This window comes from Mesoplodon densirostris, chromosome 9 (assembly GCF_025265405.1).
Source record: "Mesoplodon densirostris isolate mMesDen1 chromosome 9, mMesDen1 primary haplotype, whole genome shotgun sequence".
Lineage (NCBI taxonomy): Eukaryota > Metazoa > Chordata > Mammalia > Artiodactyla > Ziphiidae > Mesoplodon > Mesoplodon densirostris.
Window position 1 is genome coordinate 66484194 of NC_082669.1, and position 7954 is coordinate 66492147.

Genomic DNA, 7954 nt, shown 5'->3' on the forward strand with positions numbered 1-7954 from the left:
AATCCAGAGCCCTGCAGCTGGCATTGCCCTGAAGGTACCTGCCAGGTGCTCCTGGCTTTGAGCCTGGGCCTGACCTTCAGTGGCCACGTAGTAATTTATCCTCCAAACTGGAGTGCTTGGGAAGGGAAAGGTGGTGCTGTTTGGAATACACTGGGAATTCCGCTCCTGCTCAAGATCAGGAGGGCTGCTAGAGAGTGTCACTCCCATCCTAACAACAGGAAAATGCTTAACGGTGTACAAAATCAATCAGTTTTCCTGAACTTATCAGAGGGCTGAGGTCACTGGCAACCAGGAAACTGAATTTCAAATAGTAAAAAGTCCCCCTCAAGGAGAGTCAGGACACATGGATTGTTTTACCTTTGACAGTGCATGGGAGGAAGAGGCGGCTGCCATAGGGTGGGGGAAGAAAAAATTAAAAAAAAAAAAAGAATTCCTAAAGGCTGAATAGGCACTAGTATATCAATTAGAATAACTGGGTACCCCAGACGCATGGGGATTTGTACCCACTCCCCAAGCTCCTCCCCTTGGTCTCCACTGGGCGCTTTTGAGAAAGATTTTGGGTAGGTCAAAGGCTGGAGAGAGCCCCTTTTGATGGCACAGGATACAGGGAGGAGGTCACTGCGGCTGTGCCCTGATGCTCCTCTCATGGTGCATAACTAAGCCTTGTCATGTAGTAGGAGCTCAGTTATTATTTGTTGGATGACCATTTGACATTAATTCCACAACTTGGGGTAAAATAGTGGTTACATCATTTCATTTTTAATAATCAGATAATCTGGCCGGGATCCCATCTACCAGAGCTAACAAGAATTTCTACCCTCTTGGTCATTGTTAAGTGGTCTCTTGACCCCTTAGGGTTGCGGAGGATCCAGGAGTGTCTCGTGCTGTCAGGGAATAGGAAACCATTCTCTAATCTGTGCTGACACACTTATACCCCTCGTGGTCCCTTTGAAAGCAATGCTTCCATTTTCTTTTTGCCAAGCCTGGGCATGAGGCTTATTTGCGTTAGGTCACACCGCCACCTGGCAGGACCCTTAAGAAGGTTCTGTCCCCTCACAGAGCACTGGGTGATGGTGGGCATGGGCTGCCATCCTTGAGAACTGCCACCCCCACTCCAAGTCGTCGAAGTTTGCTCGCTTCACTCCCTGGAAAGATCACTTGTGCCTCTCCACGACCCAGCCTCAACCTCTCGGCCAGCCTTGATGGAGAAAGGACTCCTGGAGGTTCTGCTCAGAAACCTCAGGCTTAAATTTTACCATAGTTGTTTGACCACCTTCAGACACTAGGGGACCCAGGAACCCAGGCTCAACACAAAGACTTCTTGCGGTAGGAAGGGAAAATTCTCACACTTATCCTAAGTCTCCTTCAGCAACAAGAATAAGGCAGACATCAATGTGTCAATAGTTTATATATATCCTTTGTCAAACAGAATTATTGTGATATATGTAAATAAATACTCTCCTTTTCTAAGTAGAGGGACCAGGTATAATTACTATGCATTCACTTCTCAAATGACAAAATATAAAATACTTAATAACTATTCTGTATCATATGAATGCAAAGCACAGTTGAGAACTAGACATTTGTTGGGACTATTTAGTGTTCATTATGTTTATTTTTTCTTATGCTAGACCTTCAGTGAGTTAGTGCACATGAGGATATATTTATTATTTCCAGCAAATTAGCTTAGGTATTATAAACCTCATCTAATCACCACCTTATTTTGAAAATATTAGAATAATTTACATTGCTAAGCATTTGATTGATCTGTTGTCTTATACTTTCGATTTATTATGTTCCCCTAGAGGTGGTAGAAACACCACTGAGAATTAAGATGTCTCATCATTAATGATGTAGATTATTTGATTTCCAGATATTCACATATTATGGTTACGTGTTCCATTCTTAATATTCCAAAGTCGGTTCTTCCTCTAATAGTTTTTTTTACTTAGAAAGGAAACTATCATTTCACACCAAGCATTTTAATACCTGAATCAAATTTTAAATATTTAAAACGTGACAGAGGGCTAATATCATTGTTATACAAAGAAGTCATGTAAGTTGATATGAAGAAAGGCTTAAATCTATAGTATATCAAGTTAAGGCAAATAATGAGCCAAGAAAAATGTATTTGCTACAAATTTGACCAAATTTTATTACAATTATTATATAAAGAATTATTACAAACTAATAAGAGGAACACTGACATAGCAATGAAGGAGCACTATAATGCAATGATGAAGAGCCCAGGCTCTGGAGTTAGAGCTAGGTTCAGATCCAAGTCCTATCACTTGCTGAGGTACCTTGAGCAAGATCCTTAACTTTCACACACTTCTTAGTGTTCTAATGTGTAACACAGAGTTACTAAAAGTGACTGCTTACCATGTAATTGAGAAGAGGTAAGTTAAGATCATATGTGTACAACCCTTAGTGCAGTTACTGGAACGCAGTACCTATTGTGATTTTGGCAAAAAGCATGAATAGGCAATCTGCAAAAGAAGAAATACAAGTGACTCATAGACATCAGCAAAAATTTTAATCTCACTAGTCATCAGAGATAAAAATTAAAACAGCAATGAGATACCATTTTTTTTCCTAGCAAATTTGCAATGTTCAAATGAAGATATGTTCTCATTCTTAGTTTTGATATGTATGTGGTGAGTCCTGGAATGAAAATACACTGAGACAATTTTTCCAGAGGGCAATTTGCCAGTTTTTATTAAGGGCTTTAAACATTTCCTTCATCTTTGACGACACTCAACCATTGCCCTACTCCCGCGGGCTCAACTCACATTGTAGTTTGAAATTGCACCATGTATATAGAACACAGCATGTCTGGTGCCCTCAACAGTCACACATCTGGGGGCCCTGCCCGTGACATGCACAACTTACAGCAACCAAGCCTAAGGAAGTAAACAGAAAGGCACCTACAGATTTATGGGCAAGAATGTTTATCCCAGCATAATTCACAAAAAGCAGAAACCATGGAATAATTTAAATTTTAATTAAGACTATGTAATGACATGGGGAATATTCATATAAATTTATTCTAAAACAAAGGTAGCTTTCTTACTGATTCCAATATAAAAGTAAAATGTAATCATTTTAAAGGACATAATATAGAAAATTAAAGTAGTCATAATAATTTCAACGTACAAAGAGCTAGCCACTTTTGATATATGTCCTAACAAAGTATTTTACACATGTATATTCATATTCCTACATAAACTGCAAAGAGCTGACAGCTAAACTGCTAATCCCCACAGGGAGAAAAATACAACAAAAATATTAACATAGTTATTCATGTGGATGGGATTATGGACAATTTGTCTTTTCTTTTGCTGACCTCTTTTTTACTTCTAACACGTCTACAGTTAGCATGATTACTTTTTAAGAAAAACATTTTAAATAACAAATGCTGTAAATGACTTGATGTTCAGCTAACTTATAACTATTTCCTTCAGTGATTTGAATGCAGAATATAAAAGAATAGACATATTTCTTTAAATAACATTCATTAATCACTTTGCCGTCTTCCTCTTAATGAAGACATGCAAATGCTTATGCAAACAAGCTGAACTTCTGTTCTGAGGCTATGACAGGATGCTCTGCAAAAGAGAAGGTAATGATAGAGCTTGAAAAATAGGAGGGCAGAGGAAGGTTAGCAGTGATGGAAGATTTCTATTCTGAATGCCTTAAAAGAATTGTATGAGCCTATAGTGTTCTGTCTAGCAATAATAAAATAAGATCACAAACAGCATTAAGAGAAGAAAGCTAGTCATTGCGGTATGACACACAGAGTGTAACCGAATGGGGAGATGAAGACTCGTATCAAAATGAAAGTGTATAAAGTTGCAATTTTGTTCAGACTTCTCCCTAAGTCTTGCCAGATCATCATATTCAACTACTTGACAAATTCAGTCAATATTACTCACTTATAACCCTAGGATATTTTTACCCAATATTACACATTTGGATCAAAATTGAAAAAGTCAGTTCAACATTTAAACATTTTATCTACACAATTCCATACATTTACATGTCTAGAAATATAAATTGAGTGAACTCGGTGTCCCCCAAGATCATTAGGGTTCAATAGAAAAGACTTCAACATCACAAGAGGGTGTGAAACATTAAGATTCCAGATACAACTGTCCCAAAAAGAATTGGAGCTAGGCTTATAGAAGGTTAAATTCTTTGGACAGGGCAGAAGAGAATATCAGACATCATCCTATCATGTTCATTCTACTCCTGCCTTTTTGTGTGGAAAATCAGGACAGCCTGCCGCCTTTAAATGGCTTGGGAAACCAGAACAAAGATAAACACTCAGCTGGATTTTACAAACATTTTTGAAATTCTATTATAGGAAAGGTTCTTGGGGAAGGGAGATGCAAAAATTGGCAAAACATCATTGCTGCCCTCCAGAATCTTCCCATCACATGAGAGCGCCAGATAGAAAGAAAACAAATCATGGTGGAATTTTTTTAAGGGCTGAACTGGTGGTATAAACACAGGAAGTGGAGATTAAAGGGCAGTCCCCTGGAAAGGGGCTGTGATAATTATTACAGTGATGGTAGACCTCTTCACTCAGAGCAGGGTTCATGGAATAGCATCGCCCAGGAGCTTGTGAGAGATGCAGACACTCAGCCCCTCCTCCCCGTCCAGACCTCCTGAATCAGAATCTCTGAGGGTGGGACCCAGTTTTAACAGCTCTGCGGGTAATATTCATAGGTTTTAAAGTTGGAGAAGCCACATTGCTCTGAAGTATACACACTTGTGATGTAAGAGGATATGGTTCTTCTGGTTGTTCATTTAATAGCCCACAATTTAAAAATCAGTGATTATACAATCTCATTTTTAGAAAAATATGAAAATATGGAGAAATACAAAAGATGAAAAAATTGCCCGTATGAATTATTAGTCAAGGTTCTCCAGATAGACAGAATCAATAGAATATATATGGCCAAGCCAATTCCTTTATATATGGAAGCCGGTAAGTTCCAGATCTGCAGTGAGCAAACTGGAGACCTAGGAGAACTGATGGTTTATTTCTAGTCCAAAGGTAACAGGCTTAAGACCCAGAAAGAGCTGATGTTTCAAATCAAGAAACAAAGGCAAGAAAAGAACTGGTGTCGCAGTCTGAAGGCTTTGGGGAAGAATTCTCTCTTACTCTGGGAGCATCAGCCTTTTTGTTTTATTCAGGCCTTCTGCTGATTAGATGGGGCCCATCCACATTAGGGAGGACAATCTGCTTTACTCAGTCTACTGATTTAAATGTTAATTTCATCCAAAACCAGCCTCATGGAAACACCCAGAATAATGTTTGACCAAATATCTGGGCACCCCATGGATCAGTCAGGTTGACACATGAAATTAACCATCATACCTGAATTAACTGCTGTAAACATTTTGGTTTACCTTGTCACCTTTTCAGTTTCAACCCTGAGAAATGGGAGTGTATGTGGGTGAGGATAAATTCTTTGGGTATAAAGCGTTAGCTAAACTACCTTTTGCCTGCCTGCTGCGGCCACATAGGAAGTGGAAGTCAAGTTCATTCACCTATGTTACTACCTCTTTATGTCCGATCTGAGGGTTTCATTTTCATATATTCATAACACATAAGAAGTTGAGGGGTTTTCTTCTCCAAAGCGATTTTTCCAGCTGTGGCGTGAAGTACTTCTCTGGCATAAACATCACTCTTCAACCCCATCTGAGCTGAAAATCCCATCTCTAATCTTCTTTCTGATTGAGAAATGATAGAGTGGATTTGCTGGGAAACATCTGCCTCCCTGACAGCTGGTGGCTCTTGTGGGATTGGCCCTAAGTTAAGAGCATATTGATGCTTATTCATCGAGAAGTATATTTTAAAAATCATAATGTGGACTAAAATTCAAAGAAGAATTGCCCCCATGTTGATTGAGAAAAATTTATCTGAATGTTAGATTATATTCTGTTTTCTTTCATCACAGTGGCGGGGGTCATGTGGTCTTATAAAAGGTCTTGACAAGAACTTGATTCTCTCTTTTTCCCTTATGACCAGAGACAGTCCTAAAAAAATCATTAAAGCAACATTAGCCCCCCCCCCGTTCCCAACTGACTCCTTTGACAGTACGTTCTCTTTTCTAAATCCCGGCTTTCCCATAAGTGGCTCTAAATCTTAGCAGTACACTGGAATCACCAAGGAGTTATAAAAAATACTGATGTTTGGTTTCCACCTGCAGAGATTTTCGATTTGATTTTCCTGGGGTGCAAGCTGGGCATTGGGATTTCTGAAAGCCTTTTAGGTGACTCTGATGTGCAGCCAGAGTTGCAAACCATTGCCCCAGGACCCTTGCTATTCAAGGTGTATTGATGCACCATCTGCATCACCTGGGAGCTTGTTAGAAATGCAGAATTGGGGTCTGCCCCATACCTGCGGAACCTGAATCTGCATTTTAACAAGACTCCTAGGTAATCTGTAGATACCTCAAATTTTGCATAACCCTGTCCTGTGTATTGGTGTTAAAATCAATTAAAATTCATATAAAATCCCTGGGTATTAAAATCAGTTTAGGGGATAGGGAAACTCACTCAAGTGAAAATAGCTATGGTTTAATGTCTTAGGTCCCCCAAATGTGATTGAATTCTAGTAGGTGTTCACAGCACTGTTTGATTAAGTCAGAAGTGAAAATTCTCACCTGAAGCTAACACAACATAGTAAATTAGCTGTACTTCAATTAAAATTTTTTCCAAAAAAAAGTGAAAGTTCTACTTATGGGACTTCCAGCAACTGGAAGCTGGATAGGATGGAGTTTTTTTGTTTTTTTGTGTTTTTTAAAATTTTATTTATTTATTTATTTATCTATCTATCTATCTTTGTCTGCGTTGGGTCTTCGTTGCTGTGCACAGACTTTCTCTGGTTGCTGCGAGCGGGGGCTACTCTTCTTTGCGGTGCGCGGCCTTCTCATTGTGGTGGCTTCTCTTGTTGCGGAGCACAGGCTCTAGGCGCGTGGGCTTCAGTAGTTGTGCCACATGGGCTCAGTAGTTTTGGCTCGCGGGCTCTAGAGCGCAGGCTCAGTAGTTGTGGCACACAGGCTTAGTTGCTCCGTGGCGTGTGGGATCTTCCCGGACCAGGGCTTGAACCCGTGTCCCCTGCATTGGCAGGCAGATTCTTAACCACTTCACCACTAGGGAAGCCCTAGGATGGAGTTTTTGATCAGGAGCATTCGTGGTTCCCTGAAATCCCCTCACTTGGGCAAATGCCTTAGTATCCCCAACACTATTCCCGTCCCTGCCCAGGCCCTTGGAGTCAGATCCCAAGCTCATCCGGTGAACTGTCCAGAGCCCGGCCTGTGCAAAGGTGTGTGTTTTAGGCAAGGAAAATGATAGTATCCTTCTGGGTTCAAATAGAGAAACACCAGTGCTTAAAGCAAAGAAAATGCAAAGACTTCATTTCTCACCTGAGCAAAGGCTCAAACAGGAAAATGTTTACCAAAAAAGCAGAAAGAAACTTCAAACAAAAACTAAAAGGTAAATTTTCTTTTCATGTGTTCTGAAAAGAATCAGCCAAAGCTGGGTTCAAATTGATGCCTGTAACTGTGATAAATTATGTACCCTCTCTCACTTTCGGTTTTCTTAACCAAGTAAAGTGAGGAAGATAATATGTACCACTAGGTTTGTAGTTCATTTTAAGATGTGATGTAAGTTTTTTGGCCTCAGTTTCCCCAAATGGAAAATGGAGCTCACCATTCTGACTTCAGGATTGTTGTGAATATGGGTTAACATATGGGTCCTGGTGCACAATAAATGCTTATTATGTGGAAGGTGATTTTTCTGTATCAGTAGTGGCAGGGAACGTCCTGAGTGGTGATAAAAGTAGCAGCAATAGTAGTTGTCAGCAAATATGAGTTTTCTCCCCTTTTTTCTTATGGGGGCCAGATTTAACAGAGAGTTTATGTAATCTGCCTACATTCTT